Genomic DNA, 21,737 nt, shown 5'->3' on the forward strand with positions numbered 1-21,737 from the left:
AAGCTATGTGCATGTCCCGCCCCGCTCGTGAACTCGTGAATCGTGATAGAAGATTTCTTTAAAAAATTAAAAAAAGTCAAACTAACATGGAAGCTATGTGCATGTCCCGCCCCGCTCGTGAACTCGTGAATCGTGATAGAAGATTTCTTTAAAAAATTAAAAAAAGTCAAACTAACATGGAAGCTATGTGCCTGTTCGGTAGTCCCCCGGCGGGCAACTACTCTTCCTCCGCTCAACTTGGACACAGAATAACAGGGAACCGGATCCCTTTCTTCCTCGTCTACCTCAAATGCCAGTTCTTTGTCTCCCTCTCTGTTTACGTTAACCAGGCCTTATCCTTCATCGCTATTTCACTATAACCATTATAATTCATCTCCCATGGACTCTTTCAACGACCAACTACTCCATCACTTCCGCTTCTTCCGTGTATACAAAGACGGTCGTATCGAAAAATTCCATTCCACCCACAAAATCCCTCCGTCCGATGACCAAATCACCGGAGTGAGATCCAAAGACGTGGTGATTTCATCGGAACCTGCTATATCCGCCCGCATTTTCCTACCCAAGATCCATGACCCGACCCGGAAGCTCCCGCTGCTGTTCTACGTCCATGGTGGTGGCTTCTGCTTTCAGTCCGCCTTCTCTCCAGTGTTCCACAAGCTGGTCAGCTTATTAGCTGCTAAATCCAACGCCATCGCCGTCTCGGTTGAGTACGGGCTTTTTCCGGAGCGGCCCCTACCCGCTTGCTACGAAGACTCATGGGCGGGGCTTCAATGGGTCGCATCTCATGCCAACAGAAACGGCCCGGACCCATGGTTGAATGAGTACGCTGATTTTGACCGGGTCTTCATTGGTGGGGACAGCGGAGGAGGGAACATTTCTCATACCTTGGCAGTTCGGGTTGGGACACTCGGGTTACCAGGCGTGAAAGTTGTTGGGTTGATTCTGGTGCACCCGTTTTTCGGTGGTACGGAGGATGATCACATGTGGTTGTACATGTGTCCAACGAATGGTGGATTGGAGGATCCTAGGCTGAAACCGTCTGCAGAGGATCTGAGCAAGCTAGGGTGCGAGAGGGTACTAATATTTTTTGCACAAAATGACCATTTAAGAGACGTGGGTCGGTGGTACTACGAAGAATTAAAGAAGAGTGGGTGGGTCGGAAATGTTGAGGTTGTGGAGCATGAAGGAGAGGACCATGTTTTCCACCTGAGGAAGCCAGATTGTGAGAAGGCTATTGATTTAGTCAACAAATTTGCTGCCTTTATCAACCATATGTTACAAAGATTGTGAGAAGGCTATCAATTTGTCATATATATTTATATTTGTGTTGGAGTCGTATGTACTTGAGTTTTAGTCAGTATTGGTGTTGGAGTCGTATGTAGTAATAAGGGGCACCCAATCTACAAGATGTCTCACATCTTTTGGAGTCCAAAGCAGAGTATGAGTCCAAATCCTAGTCTAAGGCAGTTTGTAAACTCTATTTAAGGAAAGTCTGAGAATAAAGTTTGGTTTGGCAGTGGGCTATTGTGAGGTCTTGCCAGTCCTCTAAAAACATGTTTTATCCTTGTTCTTTATGATAATCATAGGGAAATCATGCAGGATGTATTTTTAAGGCTCGTAAAAACTTGGTATCAAAGGCAATCATGTCTTTACCTTCCTCGTCGCCTTTTGAGCAATGTCTGGTACGTTTGGAGACTAAACTCGATTCCAAGATGCAGGAACTATTCGTACTTTAAAAAATATATATTATCATGTTGAAATGCATTTCTATATGCATACAAGTGATGCAACTTTAAAAAATCTAATGAGGCTATTTAAAGTGCTCTAGATATGAGACAAAATAGTTTCTCTTTCAAAACTTTTGAAATGAAAGTTTTAGATGAAACCATTTTGTTATTGAGATAAAGATTTCACAAAGACAAATCTCAGTGGATATTAGAATTGGCTAAAGGTTCTACATTGAAACAATTTTTTTTAGAGATTTACGAATCCAAGGAATATTTCATTTAAGGAAATTTTTCAATTAAGGGAAATTTGAGATGAGACAATTATTAAGATAAAGCCCTCATACACATGGTCCTAAGAGTTAAAGGAGAAGAGATGAAAAAAAATAGGGTAAAGTCTAGTTAACCCCCTCAAATTACCACTTCAATGACAATTTACTTCTCAAACTATCAATTGTGACAATTTACTCCCCAAACTACCAAAACAATGTACCCCCAATGTTAGCAAAATGACGAAATTACCTCTATCGAATTTTCAATAAGACAGAAATACCCTTAAAAATTTGAATAAAAATTAAAATTTAGTATTTTTATTTTTATTTTTATTTTAGTAAGGGTAATGTCGCCATTTTTTAAAAACTGGGGGTACATTGTCATTGTTTTGGTAGTTTTGGAGGTAAATTGTCGCAATTGATAGTTTGGAGGGTAGATTGTCATTGTGATAGTAGTTTGAGGGGGTTAAATTAATTTTACCCAAAAAAATAAAAATTATAAGATAAGGGCGTGTGCAAGGATGTCTATTTTGGCCAAGTGATGAGAGAAAATAGACATCAGAGCATTGGCGTTAACATGGAAGCTGTATGCACCGAAAATTAATCGGTTGGTTTATAAAGCAGAATGTGCAAAGGGACATTTTAAGTACAAGGGTATAAATACTTATATTTTTATAAAAAGTAAAGAAATGATTTCTTGCAAGTGACTTCAAATGATAAATGTTTTAAAGGAAATAAATTTAATCCAACTAATTTTTTGGTTGAGAATTTAATTTACTTAGCCTTTTCGCTTTGCTCCTTTTTTGTTTTGTTTTCGGTCACGATCAACTTGATCAATTAGGTGATCGGCATGTTGAGTCATTAGGAGTTCATCCAACCTGAGAAGTTTTTATTAAATAAATGCCAAATGCACAATGAATACTTTTAAAGCATAATCTTATTTATGTGGAACTTGACCATACATTTGCATTAATTCTACATTTATTTGACTTGAAATAAATGTCATCTTTTACACTACATTTATTTGCATTCATTTAGATTGTTGATTTGCAACTAAGAAAGATGAAGTAAATGAACTTTTAGCACTAATGGGCCGGGATTTGGATCTATTGAAATTCTTAGGAAAATTTTAGTTTATAAAATTTCATATTCAGGCCGTTCATTTTTCATCCAAGGGTTATTGTTCTATCACGTGTTCCACTACTAATAAAATAATAAATATTTAGGGTAAAGTCCACATACCCCCCTCAAACTACCACTCAATTGACAATGTCCCCCCTAAACTTTCAATTGTGGCAATGTCCCCCCCAAAGTACCAAAACATTGTCAATGTCCTCCCCAAGACTAGCCATAGGACAAAAATGCCCCTATAGATTTCTCATTAAGACAAAAATACCCCTATAAAGTCAAAAAAAAAATTGATTTTTTAAAAAACAAAAAATTTTAATTGAAAGATAATATTTAAAAAAAAAACAATTTTTTTTAAACAAATTTTTTTTTTTAAACGGAAATTTTTATTCTTAAAAAAAAAAACTAATTTTTTTATTTAGTTTTAAAAAACAAAAAATTTCATTTTATTAAACGAAAATTTTATTTTTTTAAACGTAAATTTTTATTTAAATAAAATTATAAAACAAAAATAAAAAAAAAAAAACGAAAATTTTCAATTTTTATAAAAAAAAAAAAAAATAAAAAAAAAAAAAAAAAAATCGAAATTTTTTTAATTTTTTTCTTATAAAATTGATTTTTTTTAAAAAAAAAAAAAAAAAAAAAAAAAATTGGCCATCGTTTGGATTTTTTTTTTTCTTTTCTTTTTTGTTAGTTTTAGGTTTTTTCTAGAAGTTTTAGTTTTTTTTTTTTCTTTCTTTTTTTTTTTTAATTTTACTAAGGGTAATTTTGTCATTGGGGGGAACATTGACAATTTTTGGTAGTTTGGGGGGGACATTGTCACAATTGAAAGTTTGGGGGGGACATTGTCAATTGAGTGGTAGTTTGAGGGGGTTAAGTGGACTTTCCCCTAAAACGAATAAGTATTACTGAGAATAGAAGATGTTGGAATTGAATAATTATTCAAATTCTTTAGTTTGGTAATAATACACATGGTCTAACTGAAATTGAATCAAAAATACTAAAAACCCCCCCACATTATTTTATTTTATTTTTTCAATTCATATTAGAAAATTAAAAATTAAAAAACCTTAAAAAAACCAAGCGGCCACGAGGGTGGTCGCACCACCCCCGCCTCTTCCATGGGGGTGGCCGACCTCTAATTTCCATATTTTTTTTTTGTTTAAAATAAAATAAAAAATAATAAGGGATTTTTTTGAAAAATCTATTATATTCCATAAGGAATATCTATTCCTCTAATTTTTTAGAAGAATAGCTATTTCTGTGTGTATGAGATTAATCATTCCCATTAGAATAACTATACCCATACCAAACAAAAAAATGACTATTCCATAGGAATAGCCATTTTATTTCAGGGGTCTATTCTGCAAAGTAAACGGATCCCTAGTGAGTAATGCTATGAACCATCTTTTTATCTTTTTAAAGTTGATTTGGCTTTTAAAATCACCATTGGATAAAAATTCAAGTATGATTTATCAAAAATGTAATGATAATTTTAAAAGCTATATTAATTTTAGGAGGATAAAAAGCTCAATAAGTATTTAGATATATGTGATGAGTAAATGATTGAGTTTCAGCTTTGAAGATAAAATTGTACATGTTGAGTCAATAATTGATAATATTTTATTTGAGGTTGTGATAATGAAAGCAGTGAGGACTTTTTATGCACATATATATCCAATTTCTTGACTGACCAAAAATAATAATTCTAAAAGAAAAATCAACTTTTGGAAAATAAAGAAGATGTAATTGCCGTCCACTTTCGGATTGAAAGTTCATCTCATCAATGCACAGTCTCAAGGATTGGAGTCGTCTATACCCAAATTACACGTAAGTTCCACATGTAACATAAGGGCCCTATGACTATGATGACACATAATTTGTCTAAGGCCGAGGGCTGGGATTTTAATGTTGTGAGTTTAATTAAAATTGCGACTTCTTAAATTTAAACATTTTTTTTTCGGAGTTTAAAATTTAAACTTATGAATAAAGATATTTTGCTTCAATTGTATTAAATCTGAATAATAAGTCAATATATGCCGTGTGCGTTTTAAGAAAAATGTGTATTTAAGAGAAAGAGATAAGAGAAAAGGTTGTGGATGCAGTTCTTTCTACTCTTCTTTATGACTCTCTAAAGAGTCAATGCTAATTGGTTGGGAAAATTAAGAAACAGCTAATAATTCAATTAAGCCATTATGCACGGTAGAGTTTTCCATCCAGATCCTTTAAGACACAAATTGGTCATAAATTATATATAGAATGAAATATATCTAAGTAAATCAAAATAACTCCCAAATTCCCTACTAAAATGTCACTCATTTTTCTGAAATTGTACCAAGTACATGTAATAAATCAATTTTACATGCATTGTAGAAAAAGAGATCGAATGTATGCTTGTAATTTTATGTGATGTTGTGGATTAAAAGGTCAAAATGTAGATACTTGTAATATTAGGTTGTGACTTTGTGATAATGAAAGCATGGAGTGGGAACTTCCACATATCCACTTTCTTGACCGACTAAGAAAAAATCCAAGAAATCCAAGAAAATAGACCAGGCAATGTGAAATGAAGAAGATGAACATTTGCTTTATTAATTGGTCTGCCAAAGTTTACCTAAATGCAAAGACTCAATATCAAAGTCTATTAATGGTGTGACATGACAAAACGAGTGAGGACTTTCGACGTGCCTAATACTCGATCCCTTCACTGACTAAGACTAAATCCATACAAACATAGACCATGGAAAATAAAAACATTAATTGATCGGTCCACATTGGTTGTGGAAGTTTGTCTAATTGTCTTAATGCAAAGAATCCCCTCTTTGAGTCTCTGCTTATATAGAAATTGCGTAGTTGACCCTAAACACTGGCTTGACTAAAGAACTCTATACGACAGATAAGAATCTACCTATAACACACAAATATATATTAATTATAATTCCTCCCACTAAAATAACCTTTGTGGGGTTAAATTTTAATAAGGTGAAATCTTTAAAATGAGTTCAATAAAAAAAACCAACTCAAAAATTAAACCAATTTGCAACTGAATAATGTTAGAAGGAAGACTTTTGTTAAATTAAAGATTCACTAATAATAATAAAAAAAAATCAATAATGATACATGAGCTCGAATGGACCGGTCATGTCCCGCCTCATGCATGATGAGATTATGCTTCCTTTTGTCTTTTATTTACAATTTTTATTATTATAATACGAGATTATGCTAAAGGCTTATATATAAATAATATATCAAAACGATGCCATTTTGGTGTTATATAGCAAGATCAGCTGAGACTAATCTCCGAACAATATCTCTTCCAACATCAGATATCTATAAATGAAGTCCATCCTCGTCCTGCTAAGCGATAGTAACTGAAAGTCTGAAATAGAGAACTTGAGACATTTTGAGTTCATGTAGGAATGAAATTTAAAGAGTATATATGCTTCATGAAAGACATGGCCGGAGAGAGTACGTGCTTCAAGTCTGATCCGTGGATGACTTGGTAACAAGTCATATGGCATGATATATTGTCGATGTGGTACTCTTAACATCTTGAGAAGCAGTTAGAAAACTAAAGCCAGTTAAAAGTTTCTAAATGGAGAGACTAATTAGAGAAGCAGAATGTGAAGAAGTGGATACTGTATTTTTAGTTAACTTGAAAATCAGTTGTTCTTAATTTTTTGACATTGTATTATTGGGGACCTTTGTCATGTAGGTCAACGACTAAGGGTCCGTTTGAGATTGCGGTTTCAATAGGTGCATTTTTAAAAATTGCGTTTGTGAAATTGCTACTTTTTAAAATCGCAAAAGCGTTTGGTAAAACATGTTCAAAAATATTTATTTTTTTATTTTTATCAAATATTTGTTATGCAAAATTGTGATTTTGATTTAAATTCATGCTTTTTTAAATAAACACCCCTTAGTCTGCTTTTAGAAATCGCAATTTTTTTTTCCTATTTTATATTAAGTGCTTTTTAAATCGCAATGCCAAACGTTTACGTTTTGCGATATTTTTTTAAAAAACGCAAATTATTCTTACGAAATCGCAATTCTAAATGCACCCTAATTAGATATGGAAGGTAAATTATTATTATTATTTTTTTATACACAAAGGAAAGTTAGAAAGGGAAAGCTTACATGCATTGCCAGAGATGAATAAGAGAGATGCTTAGAAGCGGGATCCACTAATGTCCCTCTACCAAATAAATGATTCCTAGAAGAAGATTCATAGTGCTTAGGAACCCATTCGGCTACTTGACCGATGTGGGACTAATCACATTTTTCTTTTCTTTTCACAACATCGACTGAGAAAGTAGAAAATGAGAAAAACGACACTAAAATAAAAAAAAAGAGAGGTTCAAAAGCGAGACCCACTAATGTCTAGAGGGTAACTTTACTTGAGTCATTTGATAAAAACATGCATTATTGAGCAATTCTTGCTGATTGAATTGCTCTCATTGTTAGTGCCATCTCATTTTCCAACCCAAAAGGAGGAGCAACTTTAGGCTTAGCAATTAGGAGCGGACGCCTGTACCTGAATCATTCAAGGCCTGTCTTGCTGCAAAGTAAGACAATTGGATCTTAGTACTAAAAGATCTCCTTTTTTTTCTTTTTTTCTTTTTTTTTTTTTTTAAAGCCGAAATAAAAGAAAAATGTTACGCATACTCTCAACTATTCATTGGTTTTTTTGAAAAACTCACAACTTATTAGATATGTGATTAGTACAATGTCACAATTAATTAATTGGCCGAACAGAGTTCTCCTCCTAATAAAAAAAAAGACGTGTATTAATAATGGTATTAGTCTATTGTAGAGGCAAATTGTTGAGTTAGCTAAAGCTGTTATGGTTGAGTAATTTTTTTTTTTTTGGTTTAGTAACTTAAAAATCTAAGAAAAAGAGTATATATAGTGCTGATCAGCGCCTTCCGTTCATAAATCATATTAAATTATATATATAATTTAATATGATTTATGAACGGAAGGCTATATATATATATATATATATATATATGAAATAGTTTCAGATCTTCACATATTTTCTTCATTTTTACTTCGAATTAAGATATGGAATTTATTCTTTTAGGATAAAGTCCACATACCCTCATCAAACTACCACTCAATTGACAATTCTGGTGGGGGCACAAGGACAATGGAAATAAAATAGCATGGATAAGTTGGGAGAAGCTGGGATTGGCAAAGGAAGCGGGGGGTTTGGGTTATCGCGATTTGGAAAGTTTTAACTTGGCCCTGTTAGCTAAACAAGGTTGGAGAATACTAAACCATCCGGATTCATTAGTGGCGAGGATTTTTAAAGAAAAGTATTTTCCACACAGTTCTTTTTTGGAGTCCCCGGTGGGAAAGAGGCCATCTTATGCGTGGCGAAGCATTTGGAACGCAAAAGTTCTCCTTCGGGAAGGTTTAGTGTGGCGGGTTGGCGATGGAAAATCCATTTCCATTTGGGGGGATCGTTGGTTACCCCTCCACTCCACTCATGCGGTACAAACCCCCATCCGGCTATTAGAAGGAAACGCAAGGGTGGAGGCACTCATTGATAATACTACTAGATGGTGGAATGTTCCTTTGGTGGAAGCCATTTTCAATCCTGATGAGGCTAGCACGATCTGTGGCATACCTATATGTCCAAACACCCAGGCAGATAAAATGATTTGGGGTCCAACAAAACATGGGAAATACACTGTAAGAAGTGCTTACCATGTTGCGGTGGAGGCCAAGTCTAGGCAGGTGGGAGAGTGTTCGGAAAGGGGTCCAAACCGGGCTGTGTGGAGAAGATTATGGCGTCTAGGAGGCCCAAGGGTGGTGAAGATGTTTATGTGGCAAGCATGTAAGAACATTTTGCCAACAAATGAGAACCTGTACAAACGAAAAATTCTGAAGGATCCGCTATGCCCTATCTGTCGACTGGAAGCAGAGACTGTAAGCCATGCTCTGTGGACATGCCCAGCAGCACAGGATGTCTGGCATGGGAGTTTGAAAAAGCTTCAAAAAAGTATCACGGCTGAGAGTAATTTCCTGGATATTGTGGTTGGATTATTGAGACGGCTGGATGAAGGTGAAGTAGACCTTTTTGCATGTACTGCCCGGCAGATATGGTTACGGAGGAATAAATGGGTTTTTGAAGGAAAATTCTCCCCCCCTGATTATCTGTTGCAAATGGCTTCTGACCAAATTGAGGCAGCAAAATCTGCAGACACCGGCAGAATAGAGGAGGATAAGCGAGGCTGTCAACGACCACTGGTCCGTTGGAGATCACCACCTTTAGAATATGTGAAGTGTAACTGGGATGCAGCGATTGATTTTGAAGGGAAACGAATGGGTGTGGGAATCGTAATAAGAAATCATGGTGGGGAGGTGTTTGCTGCCAAATGCTCCACTAGGCCACATATTGTCGATCCCATGACAGCAGAAGCTATCGCAGCGTGGACAGCAGCACACTTCATTCGCAGTCTAGGCGTGGAGAATGTTATACTTGAAGGAGACTCCCTTGGGGTGGTAACGGGACTGCAAGGTGATGATATGTGCTGGGCAACGGTGGGACCATGGTTGGAAGACACGAAGTTGATGATGGGAAGCTGCAAGTCCTGGCAAGTGGTTCATGTCAGGAGAGAAGCAAATACAGCAGCGGATAAGTTGGCAAAGGCGGCATTGCAGTTGATCGAGGAACATCAATGGTGGGGTTCCACCCCCTCATGCATTCGTGAGATTGTATCGGATGAAAAAGTTTTTGATTATTGAATGAAATTTCTGAGTTCCACTTCAAAAAAAAAAAAAAAAAAAAAAAAAAAAAATTGACAATGTACCCCCCAAACTTTCAATTGTGACAATGTTTTCTCCAAACTACCAAAACATTGTCAATGTCCCCCCTAAGACTAGCAATAAGACAAAAATGCCCCTATAAATTTCTCAATAAGACAAAAATACCTCTATAAATTAAAAAAAATGATTTAAAAAAAAAACAAAAAAATTTAATTTAAAAATAATATTTAAAAAAAAAAAAAATTTTAAACAAAAATTTTTATTATTTTTTTTTTAAACGGAAATTTTTATTTTTAAAAAATAAATATATTTTTTTATTTAGTTTTAAAAAACAAAAAATTTCATTTTATTAAACGAAAATTTTATTTTTTTAAACGTAAATTTTTATTTAAATAAAATTATAAAACAAAAATAAAAAATAAAAAAAACGAAAATTTTCAATTTTTATATAAAAAAAAAATCGAAATTTATTTAATTTTTTTCTTATAAAATTGATTTAAAAAAAAATAAAAATTGGCCAACGTTTGGATTTTTTTTTTTTTTGTTAGTTTTAGTTTTTTTTTAAAAAAAAAAATTTACTAAGGGTAATTTCGTCATTGGGGGAAACATTGACAATTTTTGGTAGTTTGGGGGGGACATTGTCACAATTGAAAGTTTTGGGGGGACATTGTCAATTGAGTGGTAGTTTGAGGGGGTTATGTGGACTTTCCCCAAATATTTATTATTTTATTAGTAGTGGAACACGTGATAGAACAATAACTCTTGAATAAAAAATAGACAGCTTGAATTTAAAATTCCAAAAACTAAAATTTCCTAGATCCTGATCCAATGGGCTGAGGGCGTTACAACTATAGTGGTAGCCGTTGGAACTGAGGGGCGGCCACCACATGAGCATCTTTCATGGAGGTTAGCTACGACATACCAAATTTTTATTTTTATTTACATTTGGAGAAAATATTTTTAAAAACACTTTTCAAAGTAATTATACAAACGATATAAACTCACAAATAATTTTTTTTTTTTTTTTAGATGTGACCCCATATTTTAATAAAACAATATTTTAAAATATAAAATGAAAAACACTTTTTAATGTAATTCCCAAACAGACTCAACTACCATTCCATAGATACAGCGCACGCTGTTTTTGTTAGGTAATGACCGTTGCAAGTTGCAACAATTTGACTGACTTGCGCAAATCGATTTTCAACTTGCCCAGAACAAAAATAAAATAAATCTATAAAAATAAAAATAATAACAAAAAAAAAAAAAAACTCAAGATATTTATGGTCGGAAAAAAGGGTGATCCTACTGAAAAGAGGGTGGTCTAGTCTCCTAATATAGGCTACAGCTGTGCTTGTTTAAGTGTCTTGTTGTCGCGGTTGTTTTTTTGGATGTAAGTCAGCACATTTCTCAGAAAATTTAAGGGTCCGTTTGGCAAAGTTTTTTTTGCCATTTTTTACTGTTTACACAACTTTCTTTAAAAAAAAAAAAAAAAAAAAATTAATATCAAAATATTCTTACCTTTTATAACCCACCATTCATTTTTTATTACTACTAAAAAAAAAAAAAAAAAAAAACAACCTAATATACAAAATTGGTTCACAAGCTTACCCCTATAACCTATTTGTAATAAGTTTTTTTTTTTTTTTTTTAAGCATATGCAAAAATAACAAATAGGTTTCTGCACCAAATTTTTTTAAAAAAATTGTCAATTAACAAATAGGTCTTATGAGTGACACTATGTCATAATATGATTGGTGTTGAAGCTGAATTTGACTGTTTTTATCAAAAATTTACATAGAAATAAAGTGCAAAAACTTATCTGTTATTTGTGCATACGACGTAAAGCTCTTATAACATTTTTACACCACATGAATTTTGTAAATCGTTGCAACCACAAATGATTTTGCATTTTTTTTTTCCAAAATTGAATTAAAACTTGATTATATGTTAGTTCGCCAGTAATAAATGAGGATATTACATATCTTCTTTAATTCAAACAACTGTTTCACAAACTGTCAATAATACATAATGAATTACCTACATAAACTTAATAGTTTTGAAAAGATGTTGACCTTTTCTTTTGGGGGGGAGAGGGTGGGTGTGTGAGAGAAGAGTGAAGAAGGTTGTTTAGTAATAGTTTTGAAAAGATGTTGACTTTTTTTTGGGGGGTGGGGGGAGGGAGTGGGTGGGGTGGGGAGAAAGTGAAAAAAAAAGGTTGAGTTTGTTGTCAAACCGTGAATTTCAAAGTAATGGATGAAAACAAATCCAAATTTTATCCTCTCTCTAATTATGGTTTTGTTGAGTCGGAGTCCACCACAATTATCTGTCTAAATTACTAACAATTTTAAAGTTCATATAAAACTCACATGCCAAACAAATTTTGAATTATCTGATTATTTGCCAAACAAGCAGGTCTATTTAATTTTCAACGTAAGATCCACAACATTATAATTCATAATCCTCAACAAAACATAAATTAGAATCCAAGCAAATCACATAATCACTTTCTAGTTTAGTTGCGAAAAATCCAACGTTGTAAACATTTGTCATTTGTGAAATTTGAAAGGTGGAAAATGAAGGCTTTAGCCTTTATATAGTTTTCTATCTTTATCAGACGACCAAGCAAAGTCTTACCACTTATCAGTAGGAAATTGTGAAGGGTGGAAAATGAATCCATCCCTCTCTCTTTCTCTCTCCCCGCCTCTCTCTTTCTCTGTCCCCTTCGGCAAATTTTTTATGCCGCGAGGACCGGCCCTTCTCCACACAAGCGCGCGTGCGTCTGCTCTATATAAACCCGGCATTTTCTCTCCCAAGAACCAGAGAAATTCCAGTCTCCAAATTCTAGCTTCTTCTTCTTCTTCTTCCTCTGTTGCTTCTCTTGCTATGGATTCAAGCAACAGTACTGAAGTAGCCCACGACCACTCTCCCTTTCTTAAAATCTACAAAGATGGTCGAGTAGAGCGAATTGCAGGCACCGAGATCGCACCCCCGTCTTTTGATCCCCAAACCGGCGTGGAATCGAAAGATGTAGTTATCTCGCCGGAAACAGGGGTATCCGTCAGGCTATACATTCCGAAAGCCACCCAAAAGAAGCTTCCTCTCCTTGTTTACTTCCATGGCGGAGGCTTTTGCATCGAAACCGCCTTCTCCCCACAGTACCACAATTACCTTAACGCCCTTGTCGGCGAAGCCAACGTTGTTGTGGTCTCTGTCGACTACAGGAGAGCCCCAGAGCACCCTCTTCCGATTGCTTATGAAGATTCATGGGCTGCGCTTAAATGGGTTGCCTCCCATGCCGATGAGTGGTTGAAAAGCCACGCAGATTTAGAAAGAGTGTTTTTCGCCGGCGACAGCGCCGGGGCGAACATTGCGCACCAGATGGCGCTGAGGGTGGGCGCGGAAGGGTTGGCCGGTGTTAAGTTACAAGGGATTGCTCTCGTGCATCCGTATTTCTGGGGTAAAGACCCGATTGGGGCCGAATCGGCGGAGCCGGAGAAGAGGGCTAAGGTCGATAATTTGTGGCGGTTTACGTGCCCGGCGACGAGCGGGAGTGACGACCCTTACATAAACCCAGCTACGGATCCGAAGCTGGGGAGCCTCGGGTGCGGGAGCGTGCTGGTTTGTGTTGCCGAGAAGGATTTGTTGAAGGACAGGGGCTTTTATTACCGGGAGTTGTTGGAGAAGAGTGGGTGGGGAGGGGCTGCGGAGGTCGTGGTGGCTCCGGGGGAGGATCATGTATTCCATTTGGTCAACCCTGTTAACGAAAATTCTGTGGCCTTGCAAAAGCGGATTGTTTCTTTCATCAATCAAGGAGAGCCCTGAAAGACGGAAACATTTGCTTGTATTTCAGTCAGTATGATTGAGCTTTGATTCAATCAAAAAAAAAAAAGGCAAAAATAATTGGGAAAAAGGAGAAGAAGTCTATGTAAGTCGTTGTTAGATTTCATCAATGAAAGTGCTTTGTATTGTAGCCTGATTGGGTGAGTTTTTTGGGCCCATTTTTGTTTTTTCTAATCATAACGCATATATTGGAAGACTTTAGACGTAACGCAAACCAAATCCTGTGCTGAAAGTGACTTCTATGGTTCACTATTTTCTTTACCTGCATTTTTTTTTATCTGTGGTCAATTGAAAATGCTCATTATGATGCAATTTTGTCGATATTGTTTATACAGTTGCGCAAGTAATTAGTATTTAGTTTTTGTTGGGTGTCCAACCTATCAAATTAATGACTAGAAGTAGAAGGCCTTTGTTGAAATTTTTCTTTCGTGCTACAAAAAAGAAAAATGTTTCTGTCGTATTATTTGACGCAGAGTGTGGTTCCCAATCGTCGCGCTGTCAAATGTCCTGTCTCTTCTTCTTTCTCCTTTTTTTTTTCAAATGTCCTGTCTCTGTTTTCTTTTTCTTTTTTTTTAATGGAGTGAAAATCACAGGATTTCATTCACAAAAGTTAAAAAGGATTAAATACCTAGTATCTCTCTAAGATTTCATTTTTTTTTTTTAATTTTATTTATGGTTTGATTTTTTACCATAGGAGGTACTTGTGATTTTGATAAAGACCAAATTAGTCCTTTCGTCAATTGACCGTTAGTTGACTTAACGAAAGTCAACGTCACTGACACGTGGACTAGTTAAAATTTGACACTTGGCATAAGTGGCCACATCATCTGTGATAACGTGGCCAAAACCATCCTAAAACCCACTAGGAGTGGTTTTTGCCACCCACTTTGGCTCCATGGGGGTGGCCGAGCCACCCCCAGTACCCATTGAGGATGGTTTCGGCCACCCCCTTGGCACCCCATCAGGCCCAATTTTTTTTTTTTCTTTTTTTGAAAAAATATTTTTTTTTTAATTTTTTTTTTAAATAAAATATTTAATTAGGTGGCCACATCATCAGAAGTGTCGAATTTTAATTAGTCTACGTGTCAATAACATGAACTTCCGTTAAGTCAATTAACAATGGACAGAATGACGAATTTGGTCTTTATCAAAGTCACAGATATTTCTTATGATAAAAATCAAACCCTAAAAGAAAAATAAAAAAATAAAAAATAAAACTCTAAGGAGTATTAGGTATTTAACCCAATTAAAAAACCATAGCTCGACACATATAATATTATGAATAAAATTTAGCTAGTTATAAGCCCTCATATTTGCCTCTTCTTGACATGCCTCACACTCCAAGATTTGAAGTTGTGAAGTAAAATCTTTGCATCCTCAATCAAGTGGCCATATCTTCGCTTTTTCTTCCTAATGGACTTCTGTCCTTTTAAGGTCTATGAGCCACTATTGTCTGTTGCTCTTAGGGCAAAATGCCCTTGAAGGATGCCTTTTTTATCAAATCCTTTGATAATATTCAGAAGTACTCAATTTTTTTCTTAAGATTATGATAGTTATCAAATATATATATATCTTCGTCTAGTTTTGTTAAATTTCTAATGGTATTGCTAAATTTCTATGGTGGTATTGCTACATCATATTCAATAAGAAGCATTTAATAAGAATTTTTTTTTTTTAAAAAAAAAAAAAATTGTAATTATAAATATAAATTTAAGTATAAAAAATCATTCAAGCAGTGGTTGAACCACCTTTATATTGGCTAAAAAGGTAATTGGACCATCTAAAAGCTATTGACTAACATTCATGATTCAACCACACACGGACACGTGTTAATAAATTGTAAAAAAAAAAAATTTAAACCATACATACATACAAATTTACATCGCTTTCTCTCTTGGTCACGTTTTTCTTTTATGCATTTCGTGTTACACAGTCGGTAGTTGTAGTTGTCACTGTGAGTGGCAGTGCTCACAGCGAATTACAGCAATGGAAGCTTGAGTTGTAGATGTGAAGAAAGAGAGTGAAAGAGACATGTTAAGCGACCGATCTCGTAGGTACAATTATTAATGAATTCCTGTTTTAACTTTTATGTGCAAGTGTTTTTCATGTGTTAATTAAATATCTTCCATTATCCTATTTATCAAAGGAAGCCAACTTTAAATAACCAATAATGCTATACGTGAGAATTTTATTTTCCTTTTATATTTAATGGTGGTACGAATTTTAAAATTGTTATTAAATTTTAATTTAATAGTAATTTAAAAGTTACATTAATTTTGAAGATAAAATTATTATCTATAATCCAATATTCTATTAGTTCTCTCCACCTTCTTTTTGAGTAATGCTATGGACTTTTTTTTTTTTTTTGCTTTTTTTTTTTTGCTCGCAAAATTGATATGGCTTTTAAATTTACCATTGGGTTAAAATTCAATAACGATAAATTATAACTTTGAGAGGATGAAAAGATGGTATCTATCACCTCCAATCGGCATAACGGATGGATGGGATGGGAGCTGTGGTGCGGGACCATGAAGGCAAGGTGATAGTGGCTAGAAGCAAGACAAAAATGGTTCTTTCATACCCAACTGCTGCAGAGGCACTGGCCGCATTCCTGGAGGTGCAATTATGTAGGTGGTGCTTGGTAAACGTGTTGGCTTAGACACTGTAATTGATGTAGATTGATGTGAAAAAAAAATAAGAATGTTTGATATAAAAAAAAAATAAGAAAATGATATGGAAAAGTGAAAAAAAAATTTGTTTTGTAGTGATTTTTTTATTTGAATAATAATAAAAAGTGAATGATTTGATATAAAAAGTGAAAAAGTTAGAATGTTTTGATGTTAATTTTTTTGAAAAATTGTGATGAATAGTATCTAGTCCAACTCCAACCCTTTTACCAAACTAGGCCGTAAAGACTTGGGTTTAACCCACATTATGCTGGAAGGTGATGCAAAACTTGTAGTTGAAGCCGTGAAAGCCTCGACCCGTAACTGGTGCAGGTTTTGTCAGATGATAGATGATATTTGCGTGGTCCTTCACTATTTCATCACATTGAAAATTAGATATGTGAGTCATAGTAGTAATGGTGCAGGTAGCAACCAAATATGTCATTGGTTGAAGTTGGTTGGAGGAAACTCCTGCCGGCATCTGTGATGTTATTTTGATAGAGAAATTTATTTTATTCATTTATTGATTGTTAATGGAATATTATGAATTTCTTAAAAAATAAAAAATAAAAATGATATCTATCATTACTCATTTTTTTATATAGTATATTTTATGAGAAGTGTTATGCTCATCTCTTGTACATTATTTTTACAAATCTATTATTGAATCTATGCACCCACGTGGATAGATTTGCCCATCACTTATACAGAGATGAGCAAAGGATGTAAAAAATAATAATAAAAATCAAACATTTCTTATATTTTATTATCTTCTATCCTTTATCTTCTAATCATTTGCATACGATGACAGCGTATATGAAACTCTTTATTCGACTAAAGAGAAATCCATGTACTTAAATTTAATTTAAATACACGATACAAATAGAGCCAATATTATAGGCTATCATAACTAAATTCATTGGCCAAGACCCATGAATTTTGACCACCAAAAAATAAAATAGAAAAGAAATACCTAAACTCTAGCTTCTCATATACCCAAAGCTTCACTATCTACCAAACTAGCTCTAACCAAGAAACAATATCTCGTTTTGATAAGTTTCTTTAATTTCTAACCACATGATTAACTTCTCCATATGGGAAGGTTGAAGCACCACTACCTGAGAGCCAAAACCTCAATTGAGTTGAAGGGCCACTTCACCTTAATTAGCACTAAAATTCTTACAAATTTAGAATTACTTAAATTTGAGACAATTTTGTAGGAGTAATGTTATAAAGAGGATTAAAGTTCTTATTAAGTCTTTTCAAATGTGATATGACTTTTAAAATTACCAATAAATCAAAATTCAATAATGTTTATCTCAAATTCAATAATAATTTTTTTTAAAAAAAAAAACATTTGAAATGACTTAATGATGATTCCAATTTTCCTTCTAACATTACTCATTTTTCAACACACTTAGAGCATTTTCTGCAAAAATTGTCATTTTAACTATTTAAAATACAATTTTTTTTTAAATATTTTAACTACTAATTTTTAACTCAAAATGCAACTTTTTGTATTTGGCGAGGACATTGCCAAACAGGGCCATATGCAAGGGCGAAGGGAGGAAGGTTGAGAGGGGTCATCATGCACCTCCCAAAAATCTCCTTACTTCCTGGTAGAATTGTTTAGAATGCCTAGTTGCCCACCCTCATTTATTTATAAGGGAACAAATATTTTCTAAGAGAACCAAGATTTAAGACTCGTAGTTGGCGTGATTTTCTTTTTGTTCATGTGATTTAAAAATTAGGTTAAAGTACAGATAAATGTTGAGGAAGATGAAGAACAAAGGTTGAAGATGAAGTTTTCTGTTTCTTTAACAAAACACTCCGTTTAAGTAGTGTACGCGCCGTTTTACTAATATTCATAAACATGACTATTAGTAAAACGTGACTTAAAAGACTTAAAGTTATATTTCTGAATATTAGTAAAACGGCACGTATTACACTGCTTAAAAGGAGCGTTTTGTTAAAAAATGTGACACCTATTAGCTTAGCTTTAGGCGCTTTGTTTGATACAAGGTGTGAAACTTTCAAATTGCAAATAATATTTTTATTAATTGTTTTCAGAACATAAAAAAAGTAGTTACAACTTACAAATATCCATTTTCAGTGGTTTTCTTTTATCTAAACTTATCATATTGATGGTCTATGTTTGAAACGATGCTGTTTTCGATAATAATAATTTAACAATTTTTGAAAATACATTTATCAGTTCATTTTTATACCATTTTTGGGTGGTTGTTTTTCAAAAACCGAACATGCCATTAGTAACATAGTTATATATTTAAAACACTGCTACTCTTTATTTCAAAACTATAAAATTAAAAATAACCATTAACCAGTAACACTGAGTGCTAAACTGCAATTTGCCTATTTGACAAATTAGAGAATGAGATCGAAGTCATTAACAATTTGCAAATTCTTCTAAATTCAACGTTCAACCCTTAAACAATTCAAATTAATTTTTTTCCTACTTTTTTTTTTTCAAGTATGTAAATTTGAAATCAATCTTTTACATTGATTAAGCTTTAAACAAGAACTAAATTGTATGTTATATTTATATGCTTGAAAATAATAATTAAATTTTATTAAATTGTTTATTTCTTTCATTAGTTATATTTTTTATTAATTTTTTTGTTTAATTTTTTTTTTTTTATTAAAATTTTTTTTGACCCCGCTAAACTAAAGTCATGGCTTCGCCATTGGCCGTATGCTTTCATTTGTCCGAAAGGACACTAAAGCGCAAGTCCTCGGACCAATTATAGGAGGACAAGAATGGTAAGGAAAAGGACTAAAGTGGTGGGGGTTGGTCATATTAAAACCATGCATTCAAATTTATTTGCAATTAACCACATATATACGTATAGGATCATGATCACCGACCTATGCTATATATGAGCCCAGCCTAGCCTAGCCTAGCTTAGCCTGCCTAAGAATGAAAATGCGGATGCAGATAATAGTAATATTCGCATGGATAATGGTTTTTGATATCCGCATTTGCATCCGCATCATGCGATTAGTATTCGCATTCGGTTAATGCGGATATTATCGGTTATCCGCATTTGAGGTAATGAACATTTTAAACTTTGAAATTGTAATTCAATAATTATTGATTCTATTATTTACCAAAAAACAATTATTTTTTTTTATTATTTTTTTGATTAAGACATTATTTATAGTTGAACACTATTATTCATACCAAACTTTCTAATCATTTTTCCAATAAATTTTCATCATATACATTATTTAATATTTAGTTTCTAGTAAATCTAAAGTTGGTAACAAGAAAAAACATTTAAATAATAATAATAATAATAATAATAAAGGGAGAACATATAAAACAATTAATCCGAACAAATTAAAAAAGTTTTCTAAAAATGAAATCCAACAACATTACAAATCCAACAAATATAAGAAACATAAATTAAAAAATATTATATATATATATAAAGGAATGCATATGCAGATAATATCTGCATCTGCATATCCTAAAAACGCTGCAGATAATATTTGCATATGCATACCCTAAAAACGCTATCCGCGTCCGCATTTGCAGATATTAGTTTTTATTATCCACATCCGCATATGCGGATAGTGAATAAATGTGGATAGCGAATGTGGGCGGTTATTATATACCCGCATTTTCACTCCTAATGGGCCTGTGTTTCGAAACATGTTTTGGGTCTTGTAACACTCTTGTCCCCTTAAGTTTGGCCTTGTCCCAAGGAAAATGTATAAACAAATCATCTTTGATTTCCTATGTGGCATCAACTAGTGAGTGCCCTTGCTAATGGATCGACAGTTTTTCATAAGGGTGAGCAGATTAACTATATACCGCCTATTAACCACTTACCGAATGTGACCAAACCGATATTAACTGTTTACCACTAGAAGTCGATTGGTAATTGAATAAGGATTTTTATATAGACGTTGGTTTGGATTGGTTAATCAGTATAAATATTTTTTTGTCGGTTAACCAATAATAATTATAATTAACATATAATAAATGTTCTAAGACCAATTAATATAGAAGTGTAGAACATATGTATGGTGGACTCTTATTATGTTAATTAATGAGTCCATTTAAAATTTGTTTAGTTCAATAAGCTATTTTAGCTCAAAAAAACAATTTGGGCTCTCCAAAATAATCAATTTTTGGTCAAATTAAAAAGCATACGGTTAACCGATTAACTGAATTGATTTTAACTGAAATATCCGTTTAACCAAAACTTTCAAAATAAATCCTTATCAAAATATAATTGATGAATTAACCGATTTAACCGAGAATTTCGGTTAACCGACCGAAAATGACTGTATTCTGATACCCACCCATAGTTCTTCATGCCCCGAAGTAATGCGATGGCACAGAATAGCTTGTGGTGTGACAAGTTCATCATCTTCAGCAATGGTAGGAAGGGTATCTTGGACAAGAAATGCTAGTGCCTAAGATATGGAAAACATTATGAGTATGGTGGAGCTCGGCCATAAACAACCTTAAATGGTGTACCCTTTGGGGCTGAACGGAAGCAGTGACAAGGTCAATGATGCATGGTTAACACCTACCGATTTTCCTCCATACAAGAACACATTTTTCATAGGAAAATAACTTCAATCTGGGATAAAACAGTTGCATTCACTACAAAAAAATATGAGTTTTTTGACGTGGCAAACAGTAACTTATGTTTGCCACGTCAAAAACTTTTGACGTGTCTAAGTAAGCACGTCAAAAAAATTTTTGTTGACGTGTCCTTTTCTACACGTCAAAAGTTTTTTGACGTGTGAAATTCACACGTCAAAAGTTTTTGACGTGTGGAATGGACACGTCAAAAACTTTTGACGTGTCAACTTGACACGTCAAAAGTTTTTGACGTGTAAATTTCACACGTCAAAAAACTTTTGACGTGTCAATTCCACACGTCAAAAAAAGTTTTTAATAAAAAAAAAATTAACAATAATTTTGATAGAAACAAATATGCATAAAAAATTGGCATAAAAAATTATTGTTAATTGGCATCAAAAACTTTTTAATGTTAATTGGCATAAAAAATTAATATTTATTGTCATTAGTATAAATTATAGTTTATTATCATTAGTATATATATATATATGTATGCATGCGTAAATTGATCAGTCTATTAATATTAATATGATAGCTACACATATTATTTTTCTATAAATATATAAAACATACTCGATGCATTTATTTTATAAGACCTGCAAAACTCATATGAACTCGACAAACACAATATATGCGGCCGGTTAGTTGATACATTTAATTATATATCTATACATCTAGAATATATGGGGGTTTTTTTTTTATTCTC

The 21,737-nt window shown here is 33.6% G+C and overlaps 2 pseudogenes; both read left to right on the top strand.

Annotated features, from left to right (window-relative positions):
* The first annotated feature begins 317 nt into the window (after positions 1-317).
* On the top strand, positions 318-1,308 carry LOC132167808 (2-hydroxyisoflavanone dehydratase pseudogene; annotated as a pseudogene).
* An 11,113-nt stretch (positions 1,309-12,421) lies between these two features.
* On the top strand, positions 12,422-13,880 carry LOC132188201 (putative carboxylesterase 2 pseudogene; annotated as a pseudogene).
* The last annotated feature ends 7,857 nt before the right edge of the window (positions 13,881-21,737 follow it).

Source organism: Corylus avellana, chromosome 2 (assembly GCF_965113065.1).
Source record: "Corylus avellana chromosome 2, dhCorAvel1.hap1.2, whole genome shotgun sequence".
NCBI lineage: Eukaryota > Viridiplantae > Streptophyta > Magnoliopsida > Fagales > Betulaceae > Corylus > Corylus avellana.